Source organism: Ruditapes philippinarum, unplaced genomic scaffold (assembly GCF_026571515.1).
Source record: "Ruditapes philippinarum isolate M1 unplaced genomic scaffold, ASM2657151v2 ctg222_1_1_1_1, whole genome shotgun sequence".
Classification (NCBI taxonomy): Eukaryota; Metazoa; Mollusca; class Bivalvia; order Venerida; family Veneridae; genus Ruditapes; species Ruditapes philippinarum.
In genome coordinates, this window is record NW_026858054.1 from 165,536 (window position 1) to 183,603 (window position 18,068).

Here is an 18,068-nt window from a genome sequence, read left to right on the forward strand (position 1 = left end):
TTTAGCCTTATCAAATAATGATTGTCGCAAGTCATCGAACACAAAGCAATCAAGAATGACATGGCTTTCGTCTTCAATACTGTCACAGAACTGGCATTTTCGTTCCAATACATCTAAGCCTTCGTAACGCCCAGTTTCTATGCGTAAAGGCGCAACACCACAACGAAACTTGCTAAATGCAGTGCGATGACAAGGAGGCATAATGAGTTTACAATATAATTCTGTCTCATATTCTGTTTTAAACAGTCGATATGTACGCAACTTATTGCCACCACGACCAGAAGGACCTGTGACACTATTCAAAGATTCGAGCCAGTTTAAAACAAATTTTTCTTGCAATTTAGTTGTAACAATATTCACTATAGTATGTGACAGGATAAGTCAATTGAGATACTATAGAAGTAAAGATGATGTTTTTTTAGATTTATGTTCGCTGAGCGTGCACAAGACCCTAAAGCATCACTAAACATGCTAACATTAATGATTCACATGAATGTTGTCTTTTTTTAAAAATGCACACTTCATTTTGATAAGAAGATATAAAATTGCCCCAAGATTTTAAAATGCGTCATTGAACATTTGTCTAGCCACATAGGAAGCTTAATTTTAGACATTTGTCCACGATGATAAATTTGTGTATGTGCTATATCACAATTGTTGGATATACAGATTATGCTTTATAATGTATATACATTATTTAATGCAGTGTGGAGCCTATGTTCCTAGAAAAGTGCATAAATTAACTGTTAGCTGAAGTTTCTAGTTACATGCATGCATGCTTTATTCGCATACATTGCCCATATATATAATTTCAACCCTTGATATTTTCATAGGTTTGACAATGTTCTTTGTTCCTTAAATTCGGATTCAGTATGTTAAATATTGATTAAGTTAACAAATTATTCTCACATTTTGAAGTCCTTTTACATCTTCTCCAAAGTCAAAAATATATGAAACTATCAAGTGACATTTATACTAGAATTTTCAATATAAACATGATATCTTTGCAGGGGATACCCATGGTAATGTCGCGTGGGCATTATATATATATTGGGTTGGTTTGGGTTGGTTACAGTCCCCCTTTACAAGTATCTTTTAAGTGTTAGGTCTTTATATAAGCTTACAATCACTTTGTTCCAATGGATAGACCCTATATGACCTTAACGTGGAATTACAGTCAAATCGGCACCATTTCATATCGGCCCCAAGAGAGTCAAATCGGCCTCAAGTCTGATCGGCCCCATCTTTTTATTATTATCATCATAATAAATATTTATAAATGTTGCATTTCATATTGATAATTACCAATGGCTTTGAGTGGCAGACGCATTGACATTCCATGGATTACAAAGAAAAAGAAGAACAGAAACATATAATGATCAATCAATTTATTGTCCGAGTAAAACAATGAATGAATCACAGTGTAACTTTTATATATGAGTAGTCTTTTACACGAAGTATTAATGACTGTCACTTCTTAACACTTTAATTTATCCAGCTTCTTTTCTCAATACCCTCCGTTGGTATAGGCTAGACTTTTCTTTCGACAGTGCCGTTGCGGAAAGCTGTTTCTCACGATAGCTGTAAGCAGAAACATTTGGCAAAAGTATATAATAAGTTTCAACAGTTATACTATATATTCATGATATTATACAAATTAGAAATTAATATGAAACAAATTTATATTGTATCACACGAACAATTATCTATCAATCATCATTATATTAGCCTATCTGTTGATATATATTACTTTATATGTATCAGACACAAAAAGAAAATCATATTTACCAGGCCGTCCCAAGCTTTGAATATCTGCGACTGCATTGATCGGTAGGTAGTTTGTTGCAATCACCGAAGCTCCGTTTCTGATACAAGACTCACTTGGCTTTCCACGATTATCGCTTCTTTATGCAACAACTTAAGTAAATTGTACATGAAGGACAGCGACACACCAGCTCTTATATTCAGACGACAACGCCATCCTACAAATATACAAATAGTAGATAAGTTTAATAATATTTTATTGTATAAATATACACACAATATATAATTTCACAATTTTACAAACATTATCAAGAGTACATACAAAAGGTTATGGCCAAAAGTTCTAACAACATTATTCTGGGCCCTTCTCTGATAATACAAGATTACATTTATGGAACGCTTCTTGTGTCTGAGTAACACTAGCTGGGCACTTAGCTGCTTTGTTACGGACGGAGTAACTCCAGACCGTAGACATAGGACGGAGGTTCCTGGGAATGGAAAGAAAACAAAATGTTTAAAAGAAAAAGTATAGGGCCTACTATTATTGAACAGTAGGAAGGTACAAAGTAAACATGATACAATTTAGATGAAAGTAATTTATTAATTAATTGATATTATTTAAATACAAATGATAAGTACGAAATATTGTATCAATTACATTGTTATCGTGATTTTCATATTCACATGTATTAAAAATGTTTCCTTTTAAAGGAGGGACGACCTATCAACATACGACCTGCAATTCAAAATCATTTTTAGATACTTTTCCCAGACTAGTTCATGTAAACTTTTTTATTCACTAAGTGAATATACGGAAAATACGCGTCAACGGGACATGGTCTTTTTTCACTTCAAACGGTCTTTAATTTTGATATGTGATTAATAGAAAAAATAAATTCGTGTAAGTTCATTACCGAGTTTATTGAACTTGTTTAATAAAATAATATTACGCTATCCAGAGGCTCGCATAATATAATTTTATTCTTACACTAATTCAATATCCTAGCTCTATTTCAGTATCAACATTATGTAAATCGGCAGAGACATAGATGTTATCTATGTTATTAATGAACAATAATTAATAGAAATTAAATCAAGTGCGTTGATACAATGAAGTAAAATAAAACACGGCTAGTGTTCAGCACAAGATATAAATTTATCTAGTCAAAATATATTGCCGTGCTGAGATATTCAGAATCTCGCTTTTTTTGTAGAGGCAAGATATTACCCAGACACGAAAATAGCACAATAGCTCGTCGCGCAGTACAATTAGTTGGACTATAAATTTATCCTTTGAACTCCTAGATATTTACTCAGTCCTACGCATAAACCCTTCCAGCATGCTTAATCTCAGTAAGGGCTTATCAGCTAGTAAATCACTGTCTCCCATTAACACGTCCACTGAGCTGAGAGTTTTGTCATTATTAATTGGCCCTCTGTATTCTTATCTAATGACCCCAACCTTGAAGGATCAAATTTCTGTAGAAGATACACTCACTAAATTTATCAATGATTTTTTTCTCCTTTCTTTTGTAAATGGGTATGCGGTCCAATTGAATTGTGAAACTTAGCAATTATTTGTAAATATACTTTATAACACACAATAAATTTTTAAATTCATAATAAATAAAGTTCAATAGTTAAGTGTCACTAGCTGTTACTCATGTTACTGACTGAACCCCCCCCCCCCGCTTAAAATCAAAAACAAAAAACTGTTCAAAGATGCAAGACTCATAACTAAAATGACCAGGTAAGTGATATTTTTTTATTATAAGCTCGACTATACTAAGAATACGATGAGTTGTCCTACTCACCTCGATTTGCAAGTCGACGTCAGCGTCCATACTTTAAATTAATGTTTATGTGCCTATAACCTTTTTATCAATTTGAAATATATATTCCTTATCATCATCCACATCATTTGATAAAGTGCAAAACTCTAAAACCTGAGTATTTCCAAAACTATATCCCCTTGAACTTAAAATAATGTTATATTTTACACATCTTCATTTTATATTAAAGGATTGTGTTCCTTATCATCAACTACATCATCTGTGACAATGTTTTTTTTTAACTCGAGCACCAATTTTTCCAGAATTATCTCCCCATGAACTTATTTATTTTCTCTCAAAAATGTTACTTTTTACTTACTTCTTTATTTCTTAATGTATTTACTTCTAACTTCAAATATATTTCCTTATCATGTGTGACAAGATTCATAACTGTAGCATGGATATTTCCAGGATTATTTCCCCCTTTAAACTTTTTTTAAAACAAAAATTGATATATTGTGCTCTTCTTTATTTATAGAAAAAATTACTTCTAACTTTAAACAATAACATGGCAAGCTTCATAACTCTAGCATCAATATTTTCAGAATCATCATCCCTTTTTGATCAGAATTTTCCTTATTAAATTCAGACTTCAACAAGAGCTGTCACACAAGTGACGAATGCCCCTGAAAAAAGGTTTACTAAGCATGCAGGTATTATGGAAAGAAAAGATAATGAAATTAACTAATTCCTTAATATTGTTCTTTGTATTATTGTTTCTATAATCTCTAATTGTGATAGCGTACGTGAACCTTCAAAATATAAGTGTGACCTTGACCTTTGAAGAAGGAACGAGTTCCCTGGACACGACAGAATGTTGTCATGAGACAGACATTTTTGCCAATTTTTTTCAAAATCCCTCAATGCATGACAAAGTTACATACTGGACATGATTGTTGTGTAAGTGGGGACAGACGGACAGACAGACAGACATGAGCCTTAGCTGCGATACATCGTCCTGATGTGGTAGACATTTGTACCAAGTTATTTCAAAATCCCTCAATGTATGACAAAGTTACAGTCCGGACACAAATGAAGTGTGGACGCACAGACAAACAGACGGACGTCCAGACAGACAGACGGTGCGATTTTAATATGCCTCCCTTCGACGGCATACTTTTTTTTTATCAACAACTATATCAGGTGCGATTAGATTTATAACTAGAGCCTTGTATTACTAGAATTATCTCCAATTAATCATTTTTGAACGAAAATTAATATATTTCTAAGAATTATCTTTGTTATTATAAATGACATCAACTCTAGACTTAAGATAATTGTTCTTTGTCATTACTTACATCATGCATGATAAGGTTCATAACTCTAGCATCCTTATTTCAAGAGATATTTCCTGTTTGAATTTTACTTTAAAAACTTTATTTACTTTTTGCTTGTATCATTTTGGTACCTTTTTACATTTTTTTTCACATTCAGCTCTTTTCCTACTAGATTGAATGATAAGCTTCAATAATGCTTTGAATCAATTAATATTATTACTAAACATTATTTTGCTCCTTCTGAAAAAAAGAAAGAAAAATAATATTAATCACCGAGGCATGATATGCCTTTTGTCCCAGCCTTGATATGAAAGTAATTTACACAAGTGTTTTCATTGTGAGTTGTAATTGATTAAAACCCCTTTTTAATGTAATCCATTTTTTGTCTTTAACTATTATTAAAAATTATATGTATCTCTTTACACTAAAAAGTAAAATCTTAGTTTCTCGTTAAATCTAAAATGTTCTCTTAATAATGTCTTCTAGCTAGAAACTATACATTCTTGAAACATGATAGGATCATAAAACATTCAAGGTATACATACTGAAGATAATAATTTAAATAGTCTTAAAGTCACATTATTTTTTTTTTATCACTCGTATTATTTTATTTCTGTTCTTTCCTTTCTCTTTTTTCTTTAGATCTTCTTTAGATAATGTCTATCAATTCCGGATGATTTATTAACAATGCTCCATTCATCGGTATTTTAACGTTTACTACTCGACCACTGCGCGTCTGATAACCTGTGCCTGAACTGCTTCATGGCTAATAGGATTTTGAATATTCTAGGAAATACCTGTAAGTATGGGTAAGAGTTCGTATTAAGACGACCGTAGGGAGTCTTATCGAACTCTTACCCATATAACTGCAAATCGGCTCTTACAACTCGATATCAGATAAAAATATAGAAAGTGTCACCTCTTTAATTAAGCATAACATTATTTTTCCCCAGCAGTCACGTACAAACAAGGATGGCCCGGGGTCCAATTACTTAATCTGGCATGTAAAACGATGAGTTTTCAACAATACCTAGGATTGTCAATGCAATTCATTCCTGTCATATGAAACAAAATAATGTTTTGCTTACTTACTTTTTCTAGAAAATATAAACAGTCAGCAATTAATAATTGACATTTTTCTTAGAGTTAAGGATATCAAAAAGTTACTGTGTTCTCATTTGTCTCTGCGAGCTGAGCTCCATATGCATTATCGATGTAATAAATTTGAATGTTTCCTCACATTGCTACAGTGTTATCAGCCTTTTTAGAAACACCTGACCTGGCTAATTAAAATATGCCAATCACAATTTTCACTATCAGCACTGGTTTCTTCATGAAAAAGCGGCTACACTAATTACTGCCGAGTAAGAGCCGATTTGCAGTTATTATTTAAAAGTGTTTTGTTTGAGATTTTATTATGAGGCTCTTGGCCTTGGTGGGGGATATTAGGGAAGGACTCTGTATTGATAGGGAACTTTCCCCGCGTTTTGTTTATAAAGCGGCGATTATGGCGGTAAATAGCGCCATCTTCAGTTTGCACTTTGTATGATTTCTCCCCTTCTTTTTTTTAGAACTATGGCTGGTTTCCAAGTTTTCCCAAATGAGGGAGTTTCCCCACACTCTACTGATAAGCGGAAGTAGTAAATAAAAGGTATACAAAATACGGCCGCTTGATGTAAACACAGAGATTAATAGAAAGTTTCTGAGTATTTTGATCGGTCAGTTGTTAAATTAAAGAAATAATTAATTACCAAAGGGGCTTCGGCAGCAGGAATAAAAGAAGATTTTATCATTTAATATTGAGGTAATTATATTTAACAAATTGAATATATTACATTAAATCTTAAACATATAAACTGCTTTATTTTGCAACTGTACAATGTCGACAATGTAGACTGAATAACAGAATGAAAATGATCTTGGAGAAATAAGCCACACTTTCCAGTTAAAATTTTTAAAATATTATGCCTAAATTTATATAGATTTTATTTACGTAGAACTAATAAAAGTGAATTATACAATATGTTTGATATAATCTCTTTTGGTATATTTGTAAATTTATGATGCTTCAAATAAATACAATGTATAATCATAAAGAGTTTATTGCTTCAAATTTGTTCTTTAGTAAATAAAATTCATCTAGTTATATATTTTTTACAGATGGGAGACGTATGACAGAAATTTAGACTTTAAGGGAGAACCCATTCTGCTACCGGGCCATGAGCTCAGTTTTACTTACTTTATTACATGTATAAAAGCTAGTCCAACTAATTGTACTCTTCGACCAGATATTGTGCTATTTTCGTGTCTGGGCAATATCTCGCCTCTACTTATAAGGCTAGAATAAGCGAGATTCTGCCCTAGAACGAAAATATCTCAGAATCAAGCTTTGGCACGTCAATATATTTTGACTACAGGTAGTTCTGATTTCAGAATTTTCAATTGCTTTGCAAATCCTATTACCCATTCCACATATATCAGTTTTGATGCTATGCGCCTGTCTCTGACTACAGGCAACAAGAAAATTACTATTACTATATAAAAGATATCTTATATAGCAAACGGGTGCTGGATAGTAATTTTGTTCTTGATGATCAAGGGGTGATTATGACAATTTTATCATCATTGGCATGGCAAATGTGTGTGACCATAACTTCATTTTCATTACTGCTACTCTCCATTTATTCTTTAATGTTTTGTCTTGTGGAAAATGAAACCCTCCAAACCCATTACAAAGTGGAACACAACAGTAATTCGCCATTTCTAAGACTGCAGTGTTAATCAGTTTACTTTGAAATATAAGCTTTAGCTTATTAATTAGATCAGTTGATTACATACTATGCATTATCCCATTGAAATTCAATGTAAACCAGCTATACACAGAGTTAGCCAGCATACAGGTGTATATACCTCTTATTTGTCAGGGGCACTGCAGAGATAACTCTGCTGGATTATCTAGAAACTCTCCCATTGTACCCTGCAAGAGTCATCTTTAATTAGCGATGGACTCTAATCGTTCTTTGCGTAACCTTGCTTTCTTGCATATAGATTTTGCATCTTGCATCTCTGACATCGGTATACTCAGTACTGATAAAATAAACATAAATGTAATCCGTAATTAAAAACTACAGTACGTACAGTTAAAAAATTAAGAGTTAATTTTGTTTTGTTAATTCTCACCTGTCCCGCACGGCGTTTGGTTTTTGGAATGACCTCTCATCGTCGTTTTCTGTTATTTCCATGCTGGCAGTTCGTAGCTGGCATTTCCGTTTTCCATAGATCCTTCAAAGGAAGAATTTTTGAATAATCAGATTAGTGCATTACAATAAGAATTTCATCACTATATCTATTTGTTATGTTTGTGGTTAAATATATTGTCATCAATTGAAATTAAAGGTCAGAGCAGTGAAAATAAAAGGAAACAATGCCACAGACATTATGATTACTTTTGATTTTGAAATGTATTATTAATAACCGCTCACGTACAAATGTTTGTTTACAAAGATATAATATTCAGGTTAAAGCTTGTTTTAATTCACATCTTTCCTTTTATTTTATACATTGTTGACTGGCGCATGGCGATTATATATCTGTGACTGGCGGGATTTGCAATACATACAAAGATTACTAAGGGGAACAATAATAGGTTGTGGTGTTCAACCGAATTTATGAAATTTAACGGCATATAACCGTTGGACCGCGCGAAGAAAAATGGAAACTGGCGAGGAGCACGATGAGGAGATTGGTACAGCTGTTTCTCATAATTCTGGTAATCCTTTCCATGAACTAGAACAAGATATAAGTGAAGAACAACTTCAAACATGGCAGCAAATGAACCAGCAGGTACGAAAAATCAAAATAATGGTGCAATAAAATAATGGTTCATATTCGTCCTCAAAATCAATCGTGCTCTACACTATTCGCTCCTAAATAAACAATGAAGTATTATATAAAATATATGGATGTGCACGTTAACAAAGATCAGTGAAACTGGGACAGAAAGATGACACAATTTTAGTCCCAGATTAAAATCTTATTAATCTGATATTTTTCATTTTCCATGTTACGTTAGGTCTTAACAGATCTTTGCAAAATCGTGTAGCAAAAAAACTGACATTAGACATCGATTTAGATCTAATGAATTTAAACAATTAAAACAGCGTGTATTTCCATTAATTTTGACCTATTTATGAACAAAACTAAAAAATGAATACCTTTTAACAAAATAATTGAACTGTCACGTCCGAAAAGTCATGATTAAATCCTCAAATTTAATTAAATTCCTTGTACAGCCGATATACAAATGGCCGCCATACAGTGCGCGAAATCTGATTGGCTAATTCAAATGCAAGCGTTTAAATGATTCCAGAAGTTTCTAACGGAATATTTTTTCAACGAAATAATTGCCCATGCACCGTCAGTGTGTTCGAATATATTTTTCCGTTCAAAAAATTGGAATCAATCTGTAAAACGCTTTACTTAACCAGTATGGCCGATGAGCAAAATAGACTGATATTTATATTTTATTTTTAATTGATAATTTCATTGTTTGAAAGTTTTTGTTAATGATAGACCATGCAATTGAAAGAACAGAAGATAAGCTTTTGAATAAAGCTTGAAAGGCAAGTCAACAGACATTTTTTTAATTTTTCAAAATGCTACGCGTTTATGAGCAATAACTATTAGACGTCAGGCTTGACCAACATAAAACTATAACAAGTCTGTAACGTCTAATCTATTGGACTAAACATATAGATGCCTGACTATGCATACTTTAAATGTGATGAAATAAATAATCAGTGTTCCCATTTACTCACACGTGCGTATTTTAAGCATAGATGTCAAAATTGAAAATTCATGTACTGAAATTTAGGCAAGTGCTTAAAAATACGCACAGAAAATTGGAAACTTAATGTATAATTCAAATATCATTCTTGGGAACAATTTCTTAAACAAAAATCACTTAAATTGCTTTGAAAGTGATGAAATGCAAGAAAATTTCCCAATACACAATGAAGTTTACAGATCTCCCACTGGGAATTATTGTCGTAAACTACAAATTTGAAATTTTGTTTTATGATGCCTGTAAGAATAGCCGATGAAAAACAATCTTGAAATATTAAAAAAATAATATATCTTATATAATTGTAATCTACAACAACTGGATATGTGAATGTTTCTGCAGAAAATCAGACAAATTTTCATTTGTCAAATATTTTTGGGATGCCCATTTTATTAATTAAAAAATCAACAAAAAGGAAGCTTTGTTTTGTTCAAAAGTGTGTAGTAACAATTTATATGCTGTTTATAAATTAAAATAACTTAAATAATGTATACTTTAACTGAGATGGAGATATATGCCAGCATGTATACGTTGGTCACAATGAATTTTACCTAAAAGGGGGTGGGGGTGGAGAGAATCTTGAAGAGCTTTAAGAAAACAGCATAATTGTCTGATTTATGGTTTTGGAATTATCCTTTATTTTCATATAATTATTGTACAAATTTATGTACCCTCCGAATTTTTATTTTACCCCCAGTTTTCAAAGGTAAGGGGTAAAAAACCTGTCATTTTTTCAACAGAATTGATTAATTCATGTTCTGGTGTAAATTGGTGATAGATATATTCAGGTGTTAAAATGTCCTGATAATTTTCTTAAATGGTGGTCAAAAATTTTAGCTTGTGAATACAATTAATCATAACTATCATCTGATTAATCTGTTCTGATTGTGTTACTTGACAATTTTTCTGCATTAAAACTTGTAATACCTAAGGCTATTGTAATAGCGAAACAAACATTATGGAATATAAAAGGAAAAAGTAACACAAGTATATATACCAGTAATATTATAAAAGGGGGCTGAGCTGACCTGTGCTGAGTTTGTATAGGGCCGAGTTAGTTTTAGGGCCGAGCTGACGCTGATTCGGGTCAACTATGTTCTGGGATTTTTAAATCAATTCAACAACAGCTCTAAAGTTCAATCATGCTTATATATCCATCTTGACTTGAATTATTTTGCCTTCTATAGCAGGGGCTGTAATAGGGCTGCTTCCTCAAAGAAAAATTATTAAAAATCATGCGGTTTTCCCCAAAAGTGAATTTACATCAAGTTTTTTCTGCCCCTTTTCCAAATATACTGTGTAATTTTTCCCCAAAATTAAGGGCAGGGCTGCTTCCACAACCTGTGAAAAAAAGCCATGGGTTGTTACATCAAGTAGGTACAAAACACCCTGAAATAAGTATAACAATAGGTAAATTTAAAGTAAAATAAAGTAGGAACAATGCCTTATACCGGTGCCTCATATTTCTATGGTACTTACTGTTTAACAAACACAACAAAAGATAGAATAATAAAGTTCAGAAAAAAACCCCCCCACAAAGATAGAATAATAAAGTTCTGAAAAAAAACACAAAGATAGAATAATAAAGTTCTGGAAAAAACACTACATATTGTAGGAAAGACATTTCAAATACATATTAGTTTATTCCATTTAATGTTTACATGCTGCAAACATGCACACACAAACACTCATCTGCAGCCTAAGTGTTAGTTGTTTATAACTATTTACAAGGCAGTTATGTTTTTAACAGTTTCAAAGGCAGAGTTCCAGATAACGTGCGTATCGGCGTATTTTACGCTTCAAAATCAACTCAATACGCACCATATTTCAAATTTCTTGCGTTAATTTACGCATGCTATAAATTAAATACGCAAAGAATAAAAAATCGAAGCGTTTTTGGTGTGTACTTTCATTTTCGAAACAGCTGATTCCGTTTCCGTTTAACATTTGACTGTGTTTCTTTTTTCCGTTTAATACCCGCCCAAATGTTTCCAACTATTTTTCATTCTGTAAACCAGTCAAATTATGTCTTTATCGCATAGGCGCTTCCTAAAATGGGATGCTTGATTTCCTTTATTATTGCAAGCGTTTATTAATAAAGACTTACATCATGGCTGCTTCCAAGCCAAAGCACAGGAAAATTGACAATTTTTTTTAACACGACTGAGTTGCCTGCTAAAACAATTGTAAACCCAATTGTTGAAGACATTTTAGATATTGTATTTAAAGTAAAAAGGGCTCACATAACTGTGAATCGCAATACAACACTTGAAAATTGTTAAAAAAGTTATCCGTGGCTGCAAATTATTGAAGTGCAAATGAAATGTCTGACTTGTCATAAATTTAAAGCTGGCAATGTATGGGCTAATGAAGGTGCAATAAATATACAGAAATCAGCAATTGACAGGTGATAATTTGTAATGTTATAGTTTATGTATTGTCACCGATTTTTGTTGTAAACAATGTAAAATAAAATTTAGAATATGGTAAAAGCCTTAAAATTGAAGTGATTCACGCTGAAGCCTGAATATCAGAGAATGGTGTGTTAATTTTAATGTAATAAACCTGTGATGCAGCAAAAAAAATAAAGTAATTTAATTGTACTCTTTAAATTTATGATATATCTAAATTTACTCTCACATTCTGAAAAGTGGGGGTAATTACCCCCAGTGTCAAAAAATTATCTGGAACTCTGTCAAAGGTAAAAACCATCATTTAATCATGACCTTAGATTTTCAGTATGTCTACAATTATGTCAAGGTCTGCAGGTCAAGATTTCCTCTGCCATTTACCAAATATTTCCCTGGTTGTTTATCGTAGACAGTTACTGTAAAAGGAATGAAAACTTTACATGTATGTGAAATGATGAAATATTTTATTTTTTTTTGGCTTCATCTGAATTAAATAATAATCAGTTGCGTGCTCAACATATCAGTGAAAATACAATAAGAAAGTTAAACTCCTGGCAGGTGCATGAAGTCTTGGAGTCCGTTGAAACTGTAAACGGTATACCTTGGAATTATGAGTAACACGGATATATGAGGCAAGAGTATACATAAATTATTATCCATATCTTATGTAACGATAATGTTCACGTCTAGAACATAATTATCAACTTGTCTAGTGGCTGATCAGTCATTTAAACATAGCAACAGTCCTTACATATCATATGCATAATTATTGAATTAAACGAATTTAACACATTAAAAAGGTCAATATAAAGTGAAATTAAGTAGGAACAATGCATTATACCATTATAACATTTTATACAATACACACTACATCAGATTTAACTTACCATCTGAGCAATGAGTTGAGTACATCAATCTAATAAATTACACCTCCTCCTCTCTATCACACCAGTGAGTGTTAACTGCAAGGTAAAATATTAATGGTGAATAAAAGAGAAAAGTTGACTTGATAGACACAGGTCATTCTGAAACTCTTACTTAATTACAAATTTCACAATCAATGGACTGGACCAAATACTTAATAGAACAGAATTACAATAATGCAATACCTAATATTTACAGCAACAGTCAGGATAAATACATACCAAGTTAAGAAATAAAGAACTTGACCACAAAACATTAATCTTTCCACTTCTCTTCACAATAACAAAGACACAATGACTTCCCACTTAGAAATCACAGTACATAAAAATACCTTAAAATCAGCCATCCATGAACCAATCATTTTATTTCTTAGCAAACTGACCACAGATCATAACCAATAGTGTAATCTCCCTTTGAAAAGTTTCAGACAAGACTGGCAGATTTGTATCCCTTTGGTTAATCATGAAATTGCTAGAAAATTGCACAGTAATGCAAGAGTTTTGTACCTTACACCAAAGCTTTAGTTATTTTTAGGCAATATTCGGTCATATTTCCTATATTAGTATATTAGTTTATTATTTTTCCAATTCACAGGAATCCCATTTGAAAGTTACGAAATAAAAATATTGAATAACAAATTTTAAAATGGCTTTACTGTTATGGTGCTTAAATGTTTGAAGATGCCGTACTAGGCAGTGATTCTTTGTATTCATTTAATCACTGCAAAATTTAAGACATGCATTTTTTCCAAATTTTTAAGGAAAGATTGCTGAAATTCCCATTTCCATGGATATGGATCTTGTTTCCAAAATCCTGGAAAAAGACCCTGCATCATGTCGTCCATTCTTCTACATTTCTACATTGTTTTATTAGTGATAGACATCCTGCAAAAGCTGACAAATGTACTGTTTATAAAAATAACTGAAAATTACTATTTATTACTTGAATATAATATGTCTGTAAAATTGATTAACTGACAATAGTGAGAGAATTGTCATTTCTGATCATTGTGAAATGTACTAGGTTTATGCACTTTAAATTAATTAATTAAATTAATACAAACAACACTTAATTAGATGCAAATGGGATTATTGTGATAAAACTTGTTGTGTAATATGATATACTCTCTAGTCACGTGGGTTTAACTCAGTGTAGATTTGTCTCTCTGATAACAGTTTGATAGAATGCTTTAACATGTAAACATATGCTCTAGTACTTGGAATAAAACTTATATATATTTAACAGTGTTATGGTTATAACTGACCATCGGTCATTCAGATAATAGTTCATGGTGTCAGAAGTAAAAACAGAGAGGCACATGTGCAACAATAGTACAGAAGAAAAACATGGACTTACATTAAATTGTAAACAATGGAAAGGATTTACATTAAATTGTAAAAAAAAGGACTTACATTCAATTGTAAATTAATAAAACACTGTTGATCGGATTAACATTAAATTGAAAATTGCTAGCTGGACTACATTATATTGTGAAGAACTAAAGCATTTATTTAATTTTCGAAGAAATATCAGAAAAATGGCTCAGTTACAACCTCCAGAAAAGTTTGATTTTTCAAGCCCAAATAAATGGAATAACTGGAAACAAAGATTTTCGTTCTACAGAACAGCTTCAAAACTTCATAAAGAAGATGAAGATATAAAAGTCCCTACACTGGTATATACCATGGAAAAAGAAGCTGACAATTTATTAAAATCTTTTGAACTATCAGAATGTAACGAAAAAAAATATGGAACTGTCTTAACAAAATTTGACGAACATTTTAATCCAAAGAAAAATATTATTCACGAACGAGCATAATTCAATAAGAGAAACCAAATGCCAGGTGAAACAGAAGAGACATTTATTAGATCTTTATACAAGTAAATAAGGGATCGAATCGTAGTTGGAATTTTAGATAAAAATTTGTCAGAAAAACTGCAGCTTGAACAAGACCTTACTCTCGAAAAATGCGTAACAATGGTAAGAAACAGGGAATAAGTTAAAAACCAAATTCGATCACAACAGGATGTAGCTGTCAGAGATGAGGTTTGTGGCAGGGCAAAGCCAAAACGAAGTTTGGTACCGCAACCACACGTTTCTCGACAGCAGGATGCGCCGCGGAAATTTTCGGGGACACTATCTAGACAATCAAAGAAAATCTGTAATAAACGGTTTCAAATTGTAATAAATATCATGCACGAGGACATTGTGCATCTGTTGGGAAAGTATGCCGGAAATGTGGACATTATAATCATTTCGCAGTGTGTTGTAAAACTAAATAAGTACATGAACTGTGTGCAAATGACGCATCATCATATTTGGGAACTATTGACTGTGTACCCGATGAACCTTGGACAATAAAACTTCAGGTTAGAGATTTGTTTGTCTTCTTTAAATTAGACACTGGTGCTGATTTGACTGTTAATCCTGAAGGTCTTTATAATACTGTAGGCAAAGCAAAATGGAATAAAACTCTCAGATCTTTACCAGGTAACAAAAAATTGATTTACCGGTTCATTTACACAGACTCTCACACAATGGTAACTTTTCACAAGAAAATATATACATTGTAAGAGACATGGATAGATGTTTATTAGGGAGACCTGCTATAAAGAATCACAATTCAATTCAATTAAATTTGGATGAGATTCAAACCATTGAGAATGTCAAACAGAAGCATCCTAATCTATTTCGCGAGCTAGGGCAATTAGATGGTGAATATCGTATTTCACTGAATGAAAACGCGCAGCCTATGCTTTATCTGTACCAAGGCGCGTGCCTATACCTTTGCTACCGAAAGTTAAATCTGAGCTCGAGCGTATGGAAAAGGCAGGCGTAATTTTTAATGTAGATGAAGGCACAGATTAGTGTGCAGGAATGGTATGTATTCCTAAAAGCGACAATAACGTGCGCATATGTGTTGATTTGACACAGTTGAATAAAAGTGTGCGACATGAAAATTTTATCTGCCGATTATAGAACAAAGCTTAGGTCCTATAACTGGAGCAAAATATTTTTGTGCCCCCACTTTAGTGGCGGGCATTTAGATTTACCCTTGTCCGTCCGTCCGTCCGCACTCACAGGAGAGTAATTATGTTGCTAGAGGGACAATAGGTAACTGTTCTTTCTCTTTGATGTCATTCATTCCGTAATGCTTTTATGTGGCTATTTTCTTTTGTGTGGCTAAAAAGAACAATAGAGAGAACAATAGAGTAGCCACATAATTACTGTCCTGTGAGAACTTCCGTCCGTCCGTCCGTTCTCTTTTGTGTCGCACGTAACTCAAAAAGTATTTGACCTAGAGTCATGAAACTTTACAGGAATGTTGATCAGCATGTGTAGTTGTGCACCTGGGTATTTTCGTCTGGATATTTTTAGTATTTTTAGAGTTATTGCCCTTGACTTAGTAAAATTTTGCAATTTTCAACTTGTGTCGCATGTAACTCAAAAAGTATTTGACCTAGAGTCATGAAACTTTACAGGAATGTTGATCAGCATGTGTAGTTGTGCACCTGGGTATTTTCGTCTGGATATTTTTAGCATTTTTAGAGTTATTGCCCTTGACTTAGTAAAATTTTGCAATTTTCAACTTGTGTCGCATGTAACTCAAAAAGTAATTGACCTAGAGTCATGAAACTTTACAGGAATGTTGATCAGCATGTGTAGTTGTGCACCTGGGTATTTTCGTCTGGATATTTTTAGTATTTTTAGAGTTATTGCCCTTGACTTAGTAAAATTTTGCAATTTTCAACTTGTGTCGCATGTAACTCAAAAAGTATTTGACCTAGAGTCATGAAACTTTACAGGAATGTTGATCAGCATGTGTAGTTGTGCACCTGGGTATTTTTGTCTGGATATTTTTAGTATTTTTAGAGTTATTGCCCTTGACTTAGTAAAATTTTGCAATTTTCAACTTGTGTCGCATGTAACTCAAAAAGTATTTGACATAGAGTCATGAAACTTTACAGGAATGTTGATCAGCATGTGTAGTTGTGCACCTGGGTATTTTTGTCTGGATATTTTTAGTATTTTTAGAGTTATTGCCCTTGACTTAGTAAAATTTTGCAATTTTCAACTTGTGTCGCATGTAACTCAAAAAGTATTTGACATAGAGTCATGAAACTTTACAGGAATGTTGATCAGCATGTGTAGTTGTGCACCTGGGTATTTTTGTCTGGATATTTTTAGTAGTTTTAGAGTTATTGCCCTTGACTTAGTAAAATTTTGCAATTTTCAACTTGTGTCACATGTTACTCAAAAAGGATTTGACATAGAGTCATGAAACTTTACAGGAATGTTGATCAGCATGTGTAGTTGTGCACCTGGGTATTTTCGTCTGAATTTATTAAGTATTTTTAGAGTTATTGCCCTTGACTTAGAAAAGTTTTGCAATTTTCAATTTATGTCGCATGTAACTCAATAAGTATTTGACATAGAGTCATTAAACCTTACGGGAAGGTTGCTCAGCATATTTAGTTTTGCACCTGGGATTTTGCTTGTGGATTTATCAAGTATTTGTAGAGTTATTACCCTTGACTTAGTAAATACCGTTTCATTATGTTGTACATATGCACCTTGGGGTTTGCTCGTGGATTTATTCAGTATTTGTGAAGTTCTTGCCCTTTAATTAGTAAAAGATTTTTAGTTTTCAAAAAATATTTGCTCTAGAGTCATAAGATTGACAGAACAGTGGCGGGGTGGGGGCACCCGTGTCCTATGGACACATTTCTAGTTCAAAATTAGACGCTAATAGTTCATTTTGGCAAATTAAACTTGCTCAAGAAAGTAAATTATTGACTACATTTATCACACCTTTTGGTAGATACGCATTTAATCGCTTACCAATGGGATTATCTAGTAGTTCTGAATATTTTCAAAATTCTGGAAACAAAGTGATCCCTCGGAAGCATTAATCACAACAAAATAACATAAGAATTGCAGACTCGGTTTGATTGAGTCTGTACATGAGGGATAATGAATAAGTGCAACATCCCTCACAACATCCTCAAAAACGGA

At 32.6% G+C, this 18,068-nt stretch overlaps 1 long non-coding RNA gene across 1 annotated transcript; it reads right to left on the reverse strand.

Moving 5' to 3' along the window:
* Window positions 1-1,791: 1,791 nt before the first annotated feature.
* On the reverse strand, window positions 1,792-13,201 carry LOC132751941 (uncharacterized). The gene is made up of 4 exons (XR_009628741.1): window positions 13,015-13,201; window positions 12,443-12,543; window positions 8,054-8,155; window positions 1,792-1,982 (listed from the first exon to the last, which is right to left on the reverse strand). It is a non-coding gene; the product is annotated as an uncharacterized LOC132751941 (long non-coding RNA).
* Window positions 13,202-18,068: the final 4,867 nt, after the last annotated feature.